This window comes from Mustela lutreola, chromosome 8 (assembly GCF_030435805.1).
Source record: "Mustela lutreola isolate mMusLut2 chromosome 8, mMusLut2.pri, whole genome shotgun sequence".
Classification (NCBI taxonomy): Eukaryota; Metazoa; Chordata; class Mammalia; order Carnivora; family Mustelidae; genus Mustela; species Mustela lutreola.
In genome coordinates this window covers 144160374-144178603 of record NC_081297.1, presented here as the reverse complement: position 1 = coordinate 144178603, position 18230 = coordinate 144160374, and the positions used below count along the sequence as shown (strand labels likewise).

Here is an 18230-nt window from a genome sequence, read left to right as displayed (position 1 = left end):
TGTATATATATTTTAAGATTTTATTTATTTATTTGACATGCAGAGATCACAAGTAGGCAGAGAGGCAGGCAGAGAGAGAGGAGAGAGCAGGCTCTCTGTCAAGCAGAGAGCCCGATGTGGGGCTCAATCCCAGGACCCTTGGATCATGACCTGAGCCGAAGGCAGAGGCTTTAACCCACTGAGCCACCCAGGCACCCCATATATATATATTTTTTTAATTTGACAGCAGAGATCACACATAGGCAGAGAGGCAGGCAGAGAGAGAGAGGAGGAAGCAGGCTCCTCGTCAAGCAAGGAGCTTGATGCAGGACTCGATCCCAGGATACTGGGATCATGTCCTGAGCCGAAGGCAGAGGCTTTAACCCACTGAGCCACCCAGGCGCCCCAGGGTGTGCTGAACTTTATGAAACTGCCCAGCTGTTCTTCATAATGGTGGTGCATTTGCAGTCTGCATACATGCCCTCATTCCGTGTTCTCACCATAACCCTATACCAGGTTCGCCCCATTCTAATAGGTGTGTTGGGATATCTCACTGTGGTTTTAATTTTTCATTTCCCTGGTGTCTAATGATATGGAGTCTCTTTTCCTATGTTTATGTGCCATTTGTAGGTCTTTTGTTGGCAAAGTGTCCAGATCTTTTACTTGTTTTTGAAAAATTGGGTTGATTGGGTTGTTTGCTTTGTTTTGTTAACTTTTGAGATACAAGTCCTTTGTTTTGGATACTAGTTTTTTTTTTTAATTTTTAAAAAGGTTTTATTTATTTATTTGACAGAGAGAGACAGTGAGAGAGGGAACAGAAGCAGGGGAGTGGGAGAGGGGGAAGGGGCCTCCCGCAGAGCAAGGAGCCTGATGTGGGGCTCAATCCCTGAATTCTGGGATCATGACCTGAGCCAAAGGCAGATGCTAAACGACTGAGCCACCCAGGAGCCCCTGGATACTAGTTTTTTTTTTTTTTTTTAAATCAAGATATAATTGACATAAAACAGTATGCAGCATTAGTTATAGGTACATAACATAATGATTTGATATAAGGTATATTTAGTAAAATAATCACCATAGGTCTAGTTAACAATCATCACCACATATAGTTATGAATTTTTTCTTGTGATGAGAATTTTTAAGATCTATAGTTTTAGCAAATATTGTATTTTTTAAAAGTTTTTATTTATGTAAGTAATTTCTATACTCAATGTGGGCCTTGAACTCATGACCCCAAGACCAAGAATCGTACTCTTCCAACTGAGCCGGCCAGGCACCCCTGCCATACCGGACTATTAACCCGAGCCACCGTGCCATACATTATATCCCCAGGACTTGTTTATCTTATAACTGGAAGTTTATACCTTCTGGCCCCCTCCACCCACTTTTTGCCCCCCACCCCCCATCTCTGTTAACCACCACTTTGTTCTCAGTATCTATGAGTTCAGGTTTTTTGTTTTGTTTTTGTTTTTTTTTTTTTTTGGTTCCACATATAAGTGAGATCACATGGTATTTACTGTTTTCTGTCCCACTTATTTTGTTTAGCATAATGCCCTCGATGTCCATCCGTGTTGTTACAGATGGAAGGATTTCCTTTGTTATAGCTGAGTAAAATTCCATACCTATATATGTATGTGTGCGTGTGTATATATGTGTATGTATATGGTTGAGTGCATTTTCTTTCTGTTCATCCATTGAAGAATGGACATTAAGGTTGTCTCCATATCCTGGTTATTGAAAATAATGCTGTTATATTATAATACAAAATACTGTGAAATGCATATACTGTATATAATGATACTATAAAGTACAATGCAAAATATATTTTTTTAAGATTTTATTTACTTATTTGACAGATCACAAGTAGGCAGAGAGGTAGGTGGGGGCAGGGAACAGGCTCCCCATTGAGCAGGGAGCCTGATGCGGGGTTTGAGGGCTTGATCCCAGGACCCTGAGATCATGACTTGAGCTGAAGGCAGAGGCTCTAACCCACTGAGCCACCCAGGCGCCCCACAAAATATTTTAAATAATGCAGTGGACATGGAGGACAGATATCCTTTCAAGTTAGTGTTTTCATTTCCTTCGGGTAAACACTTGAAAGTGGAATTGCTGGATTACATTTTATTTTATTTTATTTTATTTTATTTTATTTATTTTTAAAGATTTTATTTATTTATTTGACAGGCAGAGATCACAAGTAGGCAGAGAGGCAGGCAGAGAGAGAGCAGGAAGCAGGCTCCCTGCTGAGCAGGGAGCCTGATGTGGGGCTCAATCCCAGGACCCTGGGATCATGACCTGAGCCAAAGGCAGAGGCTTTAACCCACTGAGCCACCCAGGCACCCCGCTGGATTATATTTTAGTTCAATTTTTAGTTATTTGAGGAACCTCCATAATATTTCCTAGAGTGGCTACACCAGGTTACATTCCCTCCAACAAGGCAAAAAAGTTACCTTTTGGGGCACCTGGGTGGCTCAGTGGGTTAAGCCACTGCCTTCGGCTCAGGTCATGATCTCAGGGTCCTGGGATCCGGTCCCGCATCGGGCTCTCTGCTCAGCAGGGAGCCTGCTTCCTCCTCTCTCTCTCTCTGCCTACTTGTGATCTCTCTCTATCAAATAAATAAATAAAATCTTAAAAAAAAAAAGTTACTTTTTTTCCTCTCCACATCCTCACCAATACTTGTTATTTCTTATTTTTTTAAAAAAAATTATTTTTGGGGTGCCTGGGTGGCTCAGTGGGTTAAAGCCTCTGCCTTCAGCTCAGGTCATGATCCCAGGGTCCTGGGATCCAGCCCCACATCGGGCTCTCTGCTCAGTAGGGAGCCTGCTTCCCCGTCTCTTTCCTTCTGTCTGTCTCTCTGCCTGCTTGTGATCTCCGTCTGTCAAATAAATAAATCTTTTTAAAAATTTATTTTCATTTAATTACTGACTGACTTATTTTTAAGTTATCTTCACACCCATTGTGGGGCTTAAACTCAAGGCCCCGATATGGAGATTCACATGCTGTATTGGCTGAGTCAGCTAGGTGCCCCTTTTGTTTTTATTTTTTAAATAGATTTGTTCATTTGAGACAGAGAGATACAGACAGCAAGAAAGAGACAGCATCAGCACGGGGAGAGGCAGAGGGAGAGGGAGATGCAGGCTCCCAGCTGAACCAGGAGCCTGATGTGGGGCTTGATCCCGGGACCCTGGGATCGTGACCTGGACTGAAGGCAGAGGCTCAAGCATCTGAGCCCCCCCAGGCGCCCCTCTCGTTTTTTGATAGTAGCCGTTGTAGCAGGTGGGAAGTAATGTCTCACTGTGGTTTCGAATTACCATCTGTATGTCTTCTTTGGAAAAATGTCTATTTAGATGCTCTGCCCATTTTTATTTGGATTTTTTTTTAAAGAATTGAGTTATATGCGTTGTTTATCTATTTTGGATATTAACTCCTTCGGAGACATAGGATTTGCAAATATTTTCTCCCATTCACTAGGGTTTTTTTGTTTGTTTTTTGTGTGTGTGTGTGTGTGTAAGTAAACTCTACACCCAGCGTGGGCCTCAAACTCATGACCCTGAGATTCAAGCCTCATGTTATACTAACTGAGCCAGTCAGGCACCGCATAGATTGCTTTCTCATTTTTTTACAGTTTCCTTTGCTGTGCAAAAAACTTTTTAGCTTGATGTTGTTCCACTTATTTCGTTTTTCGTTGCCTTTGTTTTCTTGGATATCAGTTTTTGTTGTATATGTGATTTCCAGATATTTTCTCCTAGTCTATGACTTGTCTTTTCATTCTTTTTGCAAAGTAAAAGCTTTAAATCTTAGTTAAATCCAATTTATGATTTTTGGAGTCCTGTGAATAGAGTCCTGTTTAAGAGTTCTTCACCTAACCCAAAGACATGATGATTTTCTCCTGTGTTTTCTTTTTAAAATCTTTTTTTTTTTTTTTTTAATTCTATTTATTTTATTTGACAGAGAGAGAGATCACAAGTAGGCAGAGAGGCAAGCAGAGACAGAGGGGGAAGCAGGTTCCCTGCTGAGCAGAAAGCCCGATGCGGGGCTCGATCCCAGGACCCTGAGATCATGACCTGAGCCGAAGGCAGCAGCTTAATCCACTGAGCCACCCAGGCGCCCCTGTGTTTTCTTTTTTAATTTAATTTTAATTTTTTTAAAGATGTTATTTATTTATTTGACAGATAGAGATCACAAGTAGGCAGAGAGGCAGGCAGAGAGAGAGAGAAGAGGAAGCAGGCCCCCACGCCGAGCAGGGAGCCCTATGCGAGGCTCGATCTCAGGACCCTGGGATCATGACCTGAGCCGAAGGCAGAGGCTTTAACCCACTGAGCCACCCAGGCACCCCTCTCCTGTGTTTTCTTAAATGAGTTTTGTAGTTTTATGTTTTACATTTAAGTCTATGGCCCATTTTGAGTTAACTCTTGTAGCCGATGTGGGGTATAAGTTGAGGTGGTTTGCGTGTGGGTATCCAAATTATTTCTGCACCATTTGTTGAAAAAACTTTAATTTCCCATGGAATTAGCCTTTGTGAAACATCGATTGACCATGTTTGTGTGGATCTATTTCTGCAATCTGTTCCATTCCTTGGATCCATGTCTGTTCTCCAGAGCCACACCGTGTTGATTACTATGGTTTACAGTAAGTCTTGGCATTGGGTGGCATGGGTTCTGAAGTTTCGTTCTTCTCTTTCAAAATTGTTGACTCCTCTAGTTCTTTTGTCTTCCCACATATATTTAGAATCAGCTTCTCTATATCTATGGAAAAACGGCACTGTAATAATCTTTGGGAGCGTGTTAAATCTGGAGATCAATTTGGAAAGAACTGACCTATCTACGTTGAGTCTACCAATCCATAGATATGGCATTTCTCTCCATTTATTTAGGTTTTCTTCAATTTCTGTCGTTGGTGTTTTGAACCTTGCGGCACAAAGATCCTACATACATTTTATTGGATTTGTACCTAGATATTTCTCCTCCTCCTCCTCTTTCTTTTTGAGATATTGCAAATGGTACTGTAAAAGATCTTATTGTTTTGGGGCACCTGGTAGCTCAGTTGCTTAGTTCAGGTTTTGATTTCAGGATCATGAGTTCAAGCCCCATGGATCCTACTTTAAAAAAAAAAAATCTTTTTTTAAAAAAGATTTTATCTATTTATTTGAGAAGGAGAGAGCATGAGTGGGTAGGGGGTAGGGCCAGAGGGAAAGAGAAGCAGACTCCCCACTGAGCAGGGAGCCTGATGTAGGACTTGATCCCAGGACCCCAAGATCATGACCTGAGCTAAAGGCAGATGCTTAACCAACTGAGCCATCCAGACACCCCAGTTTTGTTTTGTTTTTTTAATTTAACTGCCAACTGAAACTAATAATGTGTGTTAATTATATTTGAATTAAAAAAATAATTTGCCAATTCCAATCTGTGGTGGTCTGTGTGCCTATTTCTGTTGCCTGGTAATTCTTTGTGGAGTAGATCACATTTTCCTATTTCTTGTATCTCCAGCAGTATTTCATTGTGTTGCGGACATTATGGATGATAGGTCGCAGTGACTCTGGGCGGGTTGAGTTATGTTTTAGCGGGTGGTTAAGTTGCTGGCAGACCACTCTGATCTTCTGGCTTGGGGCAGCTGATCTTGGTTTTACTTTTAACGATACAATCAGTCCCTTAGTCTTGAGATGTACTCTTCAAGCGCAGCTCTTCTCGGGTGCTAGTAGAAAGCCAAGCTGTTTAACAGCCCCTCTAACGTGGCAGGACTCAGACTCCAAATTGCTGTTCCCTGTCGTAGGTTGCCGCCGAAACCTCTGCCAGGACTTCCAGCCTCCCCCTTGGGCACCAAAGGATCTTCCCGCTGAGTGCAACTCCGGAGTCAGCCAGTGGCTAGAAGGGAGCCATTCACGCACTCTTGGGCACCTTTTGTGGTTCCCTCCTTCCTAGGATCCCCCAGCCTGCTCAGTTTGTAGCTTCTCTGGTAGCCCCAAACTCTGAGCTCTGACTGCTCAGGCTATTAATATTAAGATGGTTAATTTCAGCAGGAACTCTGGCCCCTGCCTGCTCCATGGACTGAAGCGCTTTTGGGGAGAAAGCCATGCAAAGTTGGGTCTCACCCAGGGGTGGTCTGTTTATAAAAGGGTAGAGTTTTCTGGGGGAGTCTGGCTGGCTCAGTCAGTAAAGTGTGCAATCTTGATCTCTGAGGTGTGAGTTTGAACCCCACATTTGGCGTAGAGTTTATATATTAAAAAGGGTAGAATTTTCTCCATTTTGCCTGTTTTTTGTCCTTCTTCAGAATCTTCAAAAAAAGTTTTTAAGGTTTTGTTTATTTATTTGTTGGGGGCGGAGCAAAGGAGGGGGAGCGGCAGGCAGAGGCAGAGGGAGAAGCAGGCTCCCCAGTAAGCGGATCAAGTACGGCCAGGAGTCCCATAGCTGTACTTGATCGCAGGATCCTGGGATCATGACCCGAGCTGAAGGCAGCCACTTAACCAACTGAACCACCCAGGCACCCCGAGTGTCTTCCAATTGTTAAAAAAATTATTTTATATATATATACACACACACACATAAATTATTTTATATATACACACATACATGTATAAATGGATTTGTTATATACATATATACATATGTAAATATACACACACACATATAAGAATTTTCTCTTACTGGGAGTAGGGTTAGTCTAATATGAGGTCCGCTACCATTACTAACAGCTGGAATCTTCACTTATTTTTTAATCTGTGACCCTTTTTTTTTTTTTAAGATTTTATTTATTTATTTGACAGAGATCACAAGTAGGCAGAGAGGCAGGCAGAGAGAGAGGGGGAAGCAGGCTCCCTGCCAAGCAGAGAGCCCGATGCGGGGCTCGATCCCAGGACCCTGGGATCATGACCTGAGCCGAAGGCAGAGGCTTTAACCCACTGAGCCACCCAGGTGCCCCTCTTCTGTGACTCTTTATAAAATATCTCATCTTTTGGGGGACAAGATAGGATACAAATTTAAAAATACACATATACCAGGACACGTGCTCCCTGCTGACGAGCGTGTCCCCAGACATTCTGTGGCATCTCCTGAAGGAAGGGGCGTTCCCCGTGCGCTTGTCTTGCCCACTGCTCGGATTCCAGCCCCTTCCTCACTCCTTGTTCCCAGCATGGGCCACCGGCTCCTTGCCCCGCTGCCATCTGATTTATCTGCCTGTGCGCACCAGCTGCAGAGTGACGGGCAGGCCACCGTTCGGGTTCACGTTGGCTTCAAGATGCTCATGGTCTGTTACCTTCCAGCCACTTCGCTCTTCTTTCGTGGTTCTTGGACTCTCTGCCTCCTTTCAGCAGGGCGTCCCCAGAGCCCCATTCCCTGTCCACCCCTCCTGTTCTTTTCCTCTTATTCCCTGAGACCTTCTCTACCAGGAGAGACTCGATAGCAGCTTAAGCAACAATGCAGCAAGTAGCGGAGATGCGGATGCCCGGTGTCTGTCCTGCCTCGCGCCTCGCAGCTTGCCACGGCCATCTGAGGTGTGTGGCTAACTCAGCTCCTGTTCTTTCTGGATGGACCCTGTCTGCCGCAGGTCAGACCCATCCGCTGGCTTCCTCCTGCTCCCTGAGCTCTGTCTCTCGTTCTTCTTCCTCTCCCTTATGGTCTTCTCTTGTTCCAGGTCACATTAGAACTCCAGCACTCGGGGTAGGATGCATTGAGTTCACGTTCCCTGAGCTGATTTTCTCCCCAGGGGAACATTAGTTGTTCATTTAATAACTTTGCCTATGGGGCGCCTGGGTGGCTCAGTGGGTTAAGCCGCTGCCTTCGGTTCAGGTCATGATCTCAGGGTCCTGGGATCAAGTCCCGCATCAGGTTCTCTGCTCAGCAGGGAGCCTGCTTCCCTCTCTCTCTCTCTGCCTGCCTCTCCGTCTACTTGTGATTTCTCTCTGTCAAATAAATAAATAAAATCTTAAAAAAAAAATAACTTTGCCTACAGAGGCATAGATCAAAATACCATCCACACTAAATCCAAGAGGGCTGTAGGCCTTCCTTGTCCCCAGTGATATGCTTTATTCAGTCCTGCCACGTGCAAAGTTCCTGTGGCCAGTTGAGCGATACTTCAGCCCGTGAGAACCCTTCCTTGCACAGAGGGACACGTGTGCCGGCTGCCACCAGCTCATGGCGTCCAGACAGCCCTGACATCCAGTCCCGAGCCCCAGAGGAGATGCTAATGGAGTTTTCTCAGACACCATCTCCTGTGTTCCTGCTCCTCTGAGAGGTGAGCCTCCTGTTCCAGATGAGGGCACTGTGGTACAGAGGGATTCTTGTAATTCCGTCACTAATTCCCAGTCTGACTTCAGGCAAGTTCTTTAATCTTCAGGTGGCTCAGCGTTCTCAGGTGTAGAGCTGGAGTAACCGTAGCTCTTACCTCACTGGGATTTGGGGAGTATTAACAGAGTTTAGTGGTGCCTGGCAGGCCACAGCTTCTCAGGAACTTTTTTTTTTTTAAGATTATTTATTTATTTATTTGACAGACAGAGATCACAAGTAGGCAGAGAGGCAGGCAGAGAGAGAGGAAGGGAAGTAGGCTCCCCGCTGAGCAGAGAGCCCCATATGGGGCTGGATCCTGGGACCCTGAGATCATGACCGCAGAGGCGGTCATAAGGCAGATCATAGAGCAGAGGCTTTAACCCACTGAGCCACCCAGGCGCCCCACTCCTCAGGAACTTCAGCTATAATTTTTATTCCCGATCAAAAACACAGAGCTGGTGGGTAGTAGAACCAGGACTTAAGCCAGCCACTGGGATGGAAGCAAACTCTAAACAGGAAAAATGGGGCGCCTGGGTGGCTCAGTGGGTTAAGCCGCTGCCTTCGGCTCAGGTCATGATCTCAGGGTCCTGGGATCGAGTCCCGCATCGGGCTCTCTGCTCAATGGGGAGCCTGCTTCCTCCTCCCTCTCTCTCTGCCTGCCTCTCCATCTACTTGTGATTTCTCTCTGTCAAATAAATAAATAAAATCTTAAAAAAAAAATAAAAATAAACAGGAAAAATGACAGTGAGAAGTTTCTGGGGAGCCTGGACACAGGGCAACGGGCCAGACGGCAGCCATGTGCCTACTGCAGCCTGAGTCAGGAAGCCTGTCGAGGAGGTGACGTTTTAGTGGGGAGCCAAAGGTCATGGGCAAGGCCCGGCCAGCTCAAGTGCACACACGCCTTGACGCGGGTGAGCGTGGTGAGCTCAGAAGGCAGGCCAGCGGGGCACAGAGTGGGCAGGAATGTGGTGGCGTGTGCCGCAGGAACAGTGTGTAACCAGATCTTGGGTGTGCTGTGGCAGTGAGGGCTCCGGAAGTTGAGTAGGAAAGGAGTCTCTGTGGGCAGAGACTCAGGGCAGCTCTGGGAGAGGAGGGCCTTGAGCCACCGCCCTGTGCTCTAGGCCCCCCTGGGCTATGCTAAGGGGCATGGTCGGTTGCAATTCAAACCGGAAATGAGGCTGGTGGAAAAGCTGGGGGGGGGGGTGTGACAGGGAAAGACCAGCAGGTGTGAGACAGATTACCACTAGGGGACACGTGTCACGCTAGCAAGTCTGCTGTAGTCTTCGGCCAGGAGCTCTGCCCGCAGGCTCAGAAACCCGACCCAGCCCCGGGGAGGACACTTCCTGTCCTCAGCCGCCCTCCGTGATGAGCGGGTGCAGAGGCTGGTGGAACAGCCACTCGCTCGTGGACTTACACAGAGAAATTGGGACTCGATTGAGCACGCTCTCCTGGGAGGCAGGCCAGATGGGACTCCCGATTGTCATTTGGCCGTTGCGGTGGGACTCGTGCAATGCCAGTTGGTTGGCAATGAGTGTCCTTAAGCTCTGGGAGCCTGAAGACTCATGGGTATGCCTGGGCTGACCCTTTGGGGGGCTGAGATGTGTGTTTGAGATGACACTGCCTTCCTTCTCTCTCAATCTCTCTCTTTTTTAAAGATTTTATTTGAGAAAGAGAGTAGGGGAGAGAGAGAGAGAGAGAAAGCATGAGCTCAGGGAAGGCCATAGGGAGAGGAAGATGTCAAGCAGGCTCCGTGTTAAGTGCGGAGCCCGACATGGGGCTCAATGTCACAACCCTGAGATCGTGACGGAGCCAAAGTCAATGGTCGGATGCTTAACCAAGGGAACCCCCAGGTGTCCTGACGCTGCCTTTTCTTGATGGAGCAGGGTGGGTGTATCTGGGCATCCTTTATTCTTTTTTTTCTCTGTAAAGATTTTTATTTATTCATTGGACAGAGTGTGAGATCACAAGTAGGTCGAGAGGTAGGCGGGGGCAGTGGGGGAAGCAGGCTCCCCGCTGAGCAGAGAGCCCAATGTCGGGCTCGATCCCAGGGCCCTGCGATCACAACCCGAGCCGAAGGCAGAGGCTTAACCCACTGAGCCACCCAGGCGCCCCGGCCATCCTTTATTCTTTCTCGCTGTTGTTGACTGGCCTTTTTTCTGACCTGTTAACCTCAGTCATGGATGTCCGTGCAGCCTCGGGACCTGCTGTTTCTTGTGCTTTGTGTCATCGAGCTCACCCATTAGGGGACATTCCATTTCGCATTTCTCTTTTGCTCCCTGATGGTTGGGAGAACCCCAACATTTCCCCTGTGTACTGATGCAGAGACCTCACAAGAACTCTGGTTCGCTCATAGGCAGAATGTGGATTATCATGATCCTCCCTTCAGGGACACCTAGACTGCGTTGTGTGATGTAGCAGCCACTGGCCACGTAGGACTATTTAAGTTTAATTAATTACAATGAAAAACTCAGTTTCCTGTCTCATCGGCCCCCTTTCAAGTGCTCAGTCCCCCCCCACCCCCAGTGGCCGGTGGCTCTGTTCTAGATAGTGCAGAACTGCAACATTTCCACGGTCACAGAGTGTCCTCCCCAGAGAGTTCAGTGAAATGATGTGTAAAAACACAGTGCGTGGTGCTGAGTTCAAGTGGTTGTTGGGATGGGTTGTTGCTGGGGAGTTCTAGAGAAGAAGTGGCCTCTGGCCAAGAGGTTTGCCTAGATGAGGTAAGGTGGGACATGTCTGTGAATCCACTCAGAGAAGGTCATAGCAGACTAGAAGGGCCTGAGTGAGTTGAACGATTCCTTCTAGACTCACTGAAGCTTGAGGAGAGCCGAGAAGAGACTGAGAACGTCTGCTGGGCATGGGGTTGGGTGGGCTTCACAGGGACGCCGAACCTTGAGTTGGGCCTTGCGTCAGTCCCTTGAGAAGGAAACCATCCGGACTTGTCCTCACACCTCCTCCTCCTCTTTTGTTGCTCCTTCTGACTTCAGGATTTTTCCTGGAATTCATCAAATTTCAGGGGAAAATTAAGGCTCAAAGTTCTGACTTTGACCCGCGGCTGCCCTCGTTGAGGTTCTCTGCGCTCCCACCAGCTGGGGGAGGAGGAAGAACAGTGGCGATCTGAAGAGCATCAAGCTCTCCAGAGCTATTTGTGCAGTCAGTCTCCTGTTTCCATGACAACTGCTTGACCAGGCTGACATTTCATGATGCTCGTACAAACATTTTCAGTTGTTCATAAAATATAACAAGAAGGAAAAAAAATCACAGGAATATTCAGAAGGAATGAATTCAAAGTGAGGTGAATGTGTGTATATGGATGCATAGTGTTACCAAATAGAAACCATTGGGGCCAAGAGCTTCCTTTGTTTCTCCTTCATTTAATTGTTCATCCATCCATCCAACCTTGGTCCATCCATCCGCCCATCTACCCATCCATCCATTCATCCATCATTTATTGAGCAGCTACTCTGTGCCAGTCACTGTGTTCTGTGCTCTAGGCCCAGAGAGACAAAGATGACTGACACTCTCTAGAAGTTCAGTCCAGAGGGAGACACACCCAAATGGAGAAAGTTCTAACACAATGTAATATGTGCTCATATGCTGGAGTCTGGGCAGAAGTCGAGTTCTTTAGGAACATGGAGAGAGGGCTGGAGCATGCTCGTGGAGCAGGAATATGGAGCTGGGTCCTGAAGGACGAGCGAGTATTCCAGACAGAGGAAACTCCGTGAGCCCAGGGAAGAGAAAATACAACAAAAGCATTTTTTTATTAAATCTTTTTTTTTTTAAGATTTTATTTATTAATTTGACAGAGAGAAATCACAAGTAGATGGAGAGGCAGCCAGAGAGAGAGAGAGATAGGGAAGCAGGCTCCCCTCTGAGCAGAGAGCCCGATGCGGGACTCCATCCCAGGACCCTGAGATCATGACCTGAACCGAAGGCAGCGGCTTAACCCACTGAGTCACCCAGGTGCCCAAAAGCATTTTTTTTTTTTTAAGATTTTATTCATTTATTAGACAGAGATCACAAGCAGGCAGAGAGGCAGGCAGAGAGAGAGGAGGAAGCAGGCTCCCTGCTGAGCAGAGAGCCCGATGCAGGGCTCGATCCCAGGATCCTGAGATCACGACCTGAGCCGAAGGCAGAGGCTTTAACCCACTGAGCCACCCAGGCGCCCCCAAAGCATGTTTTAACGAGAAATAGTGTGATACTCTGCATGTTGGAGTTATGGCAAGATGGTGTTGGAAGGTGGCGAAACTGAGGAGGGGAGCAAGACTGGATTGTGAATGCCATGCTAATTTGGACTTTGGAATCTAACCAATAGGTAATTTATGTTCTAAAAAAGTTTTTAATTAAGAGGATGACAAACTAGTCAGGCTGTGGTTAGGGGGATATATTGAGGGAGAAAGTCTGGAGATTGGTAGACTAGTTTGTAAGCTACTATGATAGACTAGGAAAGAGAGTCTCTGAGGGCTTGACCCAGGCCAGGGCAGGTGGCCAGAAGGGCCAAGTTCATGAGTGATTAGGGGATAGAATAGCCAAGACTTGTACTGGAGAGAGGAATCAGGAAGACACTGTGGTTTCCTACTTGAGCAGCTGGGGTCAGTGGTCATTCAAGGTATGTTTAGAGAGCAGAGTGAGTCCAGTATAGGCCATTTGGAATTGGGAATGTCTAGTATATTCCAAGAGGAGCTGTTTCTCTTGCCTTTGGGGAAAGTGTGGGCCCATGGCTTAGGGGGCAGTCCTGGGCCCAAAATAAAGGTTCTTTTTTTTTTTTTTTTTTACAGGAAGTTGGATTTATTGGTGGGTATGAATATGACGGGAAGGGGTAGTGCCAAGGTTCTCATGAGTGCAGAGCCCTCCATTTGTCCAAGGGACCATGGTTAGGGATATATTTGACCCCACAGCCATCTGGGATAAGCTGCTTTTCAGCCACCATGCCTTCAAATTCATCCGCATTGAACTTAGTAAAGCCCTACTTCTTGGAGAGGTGGATCTTCTGGCGGCCAGGGAACTTGAACCTGGCCCTGTGTAGGGCCTCAATCACATGCTCCTTGTTCTGCAGCTTGGTTTGGATGGACATGATGACTTGGCCAATGTGGACCCTGGCTACTGTGCCCTGGGGCTTTCCAAAGGCACCTTGCATACCTGTCTGCAACCTAAATTGGAGATAGTCATGAGGTCAGACCCCAGCATCCACCAAAAGGGCTGTCTCCAAGGTCCCTTAGGGCAACCCATACAATCAACAGTCTGCATCCACTACTGAGGAGGCTACTGTTTGCAGCCATGGCACACTGGCAAAATAGAGGTCCTTAATCAATATAAAACTTTGGAAGTGGAAGAGGTCAGCCAGGGAAATGTGTTAAGAGAACATGCAGAGGGGCGCCTGGGTGGCTCAGCGGGTTAAAGTCTCTGCCTTCGGCTCAGGTCATGATCCCAGGGTCCTGGGATCGAGCCCCACATCAGGCTCTCTGCTCAGCGCGGAGCCTGCTTCCTCCTCTCTTTTTCTCTCCTGCCTCTCTGCTTACTTGTGATCTCTGTCTGTCAAATAAATAAATAAAATCTTAAAAAAAAAAAAAAGAGAGAACATGCAGAAATCTGAAAAAACAAAAACCAAAACAAACGAACAAAACTTGGGAAGTTGGCCAAAATTATGAAACCTGTCTGGGAAAGGTTGAAGGCCTGTGATTGGAGGAGGAGGAGGAAAATCAGGCGAGATGCTATTAAGGAAGTCGGAGTGTTTTAGAAGCAAGGAGTGGCCGACATCACATCTTGCAGAAAGATGTAAGGAAATAAGGGAAAAATTAATTAAATGTCTTTTAAGTCAACTTTATTTTGATATGATGCATAAACAATAAAATACATCCATTTGGGGCGCCTGGGTGGCTCAGTGGGTTAAGCCTCTGTCTTTGGCTCAGGTCATGGTCTCAGAGTCCTGGGATCAAGCCCCGCATCAGCCTCTCTGCTCAGCAGGGACCCTGCTTCCCCCACCCCCTGCCTGCCTCTCTGCCTGCTTATGATCTCTATCTGTCAAATAAATAAATAAAATATTTTTAAAAAATACGGCCATTTTAGGGATCTAGTTCAATGAGTAACCCCCACCACAGACAAGCATAGAACATTTCCACCATTCCAAAGAGTTCCTGCCTATCCTTGGCAGTCATTCCCGCTTCACCCCTGCTATCCTGCCCCGAAGAAATATCAGGAAAAAATCCTGATTTTTCCTACTAGAATTCCACATACATGGAATTATACAGTATATGCTTTTGTATCTGGCTTTTTTCACCCAGCATGAAGTTTTTTATTTTTGCCCATGGTTTTGCATGTATTAGGTTGTTTCTTTTCATTGCTGAGTCGTATTTCCCCTGGCAACATTTAGGTTATTTTCAGTTTGGGGGCCATTGTGAGTAAAGCTGCTGGGAATGTGCATATCCAATGGACAAGTGTGTGGGATAAGTACCTCGGAGTAGAATTTCTGGGTCTTACAGTAAGTGTGTGGTCATCTTTATAAAAAGCCATCAAACTGTTTTCCAAAGTTTGGTGTTTCACGCATCAAACAGAAATTGAGAAGAATTGTAGTTGTGCCAATGCTTGGCTTGCTCACCAGCACTTGGTTTAGTTTAATTTAATTTGAGCCATTTTAGTGGGTTTATTATTTATCTTACTGTCATTTTAATTTCCATGTTCCCTGGAAGATTAATGCCATTAAGCAGTTTTCATTTGTTTATTAACCATTCACATATGTTATTGTGTGGATTTTCTGTTTAAATCTTCTGATGCCTTTTTAAAATTTTTATTATTTTAAAGATTTTATTTATTTGTTTGTCAGAAAGAGAATGCGACAGACTGAGCAAGAACAGGCAGGGGGAGTGGCAGGCAGAGGGAGAAGCAGGATCCCTGATGCAGGACTTGATCCCAGGGCCCTGGGATCATGACCTGAGCTGAAGGCAGACGCTTAACCGACTAAGCCACCCAGGTGTCCTCCCACTTTTTTTTTTTTTTTTTAAAGATTTTTACTTATTTATTTGACAGACAGAGATCACGAGTAGGCAGAGAGGCAGGCAGAGAGAGAGGAGGAAGCAGGCTCCCTGCTGAGCAGAGAGCCCAATGCGGGGCTCAATCCCAGGACCCTGGGATCATAACTGAGCCACCAGCTGCTCCTTTATTTCTTATTTTTATAAAAATTTGCTTATTTTATTTTTATTAGAGATAAGATTATTAAGATTTTTATTTATTCATCTGAGAGAGAGATTGAGAGTGAGAATGAGGGAGAAGCTCCAGCAGACTCCCTTGTGATCAAGGAGCCCAACACAGGGGCTCGATCTAATGATCCTGAGATCATGACCTGAGCTGAAATCAAGAGTCTGATGTTTAATCGAGTGAGCTACCCACATGCCTCTAATTAGGCTTTTTAAATTTCTTTTACTGGTACTTAGTACTTTTCACGGTGTTGGCATTTTATATGTTTTGTTAGATTTATTCTGAAGTATTTCATATTTTAATGCTGTTATAGATACTACTATTAAAAAATAATTTCCTAGGCTTCTGTTTCTGAGAGGATGGGGTAGACATAATTTCACTATTTCCCCTGCTAAGTACACGAAAAGCCCTGGACCCTGTATATGTGGAAACCACATATTGAACGAACAAGAAGATTCTGAAAGGCGGAGACAAGACCAGACCAGATAGGGCGATTTGGACCCAAGGAATGACATGGTGGTGAGTTCCCAAGTTTCTTTTTGCCTCACACTTCCCAGACTGGATCTGGAGAAGCCTAGACTCCAGAACCTGGAACGTGGAACCATCACCAGGCACAGACAAAAAGAAATCCTCTAGCCAACAGGAAAGGGGCAGCCGGGCAAGATAGGAACGAAGCAGAAATCAAGACATTCTGAGAAGCAGAAGACTAAGAGTATGTGTCTCCAGCAGACCTACCCTGAAAGAATGACTAAAAAGAGTTGGCCAAACAGAAATGAAATAGTAAAAGAAATGAGATCTTACAACATCAGAAAGGAAAAAAAAGAACGAAAATATGGGTAAATACATAGACTTCTCTTTTTGAGTTTTCGAGAGTATATTTGATAGTTGAAGCGACAACTTGACTGTTACCTGATGTAATTCTCAACATCTGTAGAGGGAGATACTAGAATGAGGCAGGACAAAGGGTTGTGAGTGGAGGTAAGCTTTCAGTACTCTATTCAAACTGGTAAAATGTCAACACCAGAAGATTTTTACAGGTTGTGTGTATATAATGAAATTGCTAGAGTAAACACTGAAAAGCGACACAAAGAAATGCATGAAAAAACACTACAGGTAAATTCAAATGGAATTCTGCAACTATTCAGGTAACTCACAGTAAAGCTGGAAAAGTAAAGGAGAAATGAAAAGCAGAGAGAACAGACAGAAAATTTTTTAAAAAATGGCAAACTTAGGCCTTAACATCCTAACTATTACACTAATGGAAATCTTCTAAATACACCGATAGGAAGAGATTGGCAGAATGGATTTATTATATATTATTTTTCATTTTTTAAAAGTATTTATTTATTGACAGAGAGAGAAGAGCACAAGCAGGGGGAGAGGCAGGCTCCCTGCTGAGCAAAGTCCAATGTGGAATTTGATCCCAGGAGCTGGGATCATGACCTGAGCCAAAGGCAGAGGCTTAACCCACTGAGCCACCCAGGTGCCCCAGCAGAAAGGATTTAAAAGCATGACCCAGGGGCTCAGTCAGTTAACTTTATGATTCTCGATCTGAGCTCAGGTCATGATCCCAGGGTTATGGAGCCCCCTGTCAGGCTTCCCTACTCAGTAGGGAGTCTACTTGAGATTCTTCCCCTCTACTTGCCTTCCCTACCCCTGACTCACACTCAATCTCTCTCTAAAAAGAAGGAAAAGAAAAAAGCATGACCCAGTTAAGGGTGCCTGGCTGACTCAGTCATTGGAGTGTGTGACTCTTGATCTCAGTGTTGTAAGTTCAAGCCCCACTTAAAAACCTTTAAAAAAATAAAAAACATGACCCAATTATATGCTGTTTATTTATTTATTTTTTTAAAAGATTTTATTTATTTATTTGACAGACAGAGATCACAAGTAGGCAGAGAGGCAGGCAGAGAGAGAGGAAGCAGGCTCCCCGCCGAGCAGAGAGCCTTATGGCGGGGCTTGATCCCAGGATCCTGGAATCATGACCTGAGCTGAAGGCAGAGGCTTTAACCCACTGAGCCACCCAGGTTCCCTGAGAGATGGAATCTTAAGCAGACTTCCCTAGTACAGAGCCCAACAGAGGGTTTGATCTCACAACCCCGAGATCATGACCTGAGCCGAAAACAAGAGTTGGACACTTAACTGACTGAACCACCCAGGCACTCCTATATGCATTATAAGAGATACATTTTAAATATCACATAATGGATATTAAATATCATAATTGTAGATTGAAAGTAAAATGATAGAAAAAGAAATATATGCAAACTAATAAAAAATGACTATTAATATTAGATAAAGTAGAATTCAGAATAAAGGAAATAACAAGGGACAGAGAGAGGTATTATATAATGATGACAAGGTCAATATGTCAAGAAGACAGAATCCTAAATGTAGGGACACCTGGGTGGCTCAATTGTTTAAGTGGCCTGCTCTCGATTTTGGCTCAGATCATGATCTCAGGGCTGTGAGACTGAGCCCTGTTTTGGGCTCTGCACTGAGTGTGGTGCCAGCTTAAGACTCTCTCCCCCTTTCTTACTACCCCTCCCCCTTCCTCCCTGGCTCAAGGTCTCACCCTTTCTCTCTCTCAAAAACAACAACAACAACAAGAAAAAACCCTAAATGTACATCCATCAAACAAGTTGCAAAATATGTGAAACATAAAGTGGTAGACATCTTCATAGTTAGAGTTGGGAGACTTCAATATCCTTTTCTCAACAAATGGGAAACAACTAGACATAAAATTAGAAGGGATATAGAACTCATCAACCAACAGGATCTGATGGACATTACAAACAGTAT

General features: G+C 45.3%; 1 long non-coding RNA gene and 1 other non-coding gene across 3 annotated transcripts in view; one reads left to right on the top strand and one right to left on the bottom strand.

The window, feature by feature from the left end:
- Positions 1 to 18230, top strand: part of LOC131839524 (uncharacterized) — a 53688-nt gene that overhangs the window by 19366 nt on the left and 16092 nt on the right. The window lies entirely within an intron of this gene.
- On the bottom strand, positions 13435 to 13563 carry LOC131840063 (small nucleolar RNA SNORA70). Its single transcript, XR_009357174.1, has one exon. It is a non-coding gene; the product is annotated as a small nucleolar RNA SNORA70 (small nucleolar RNA).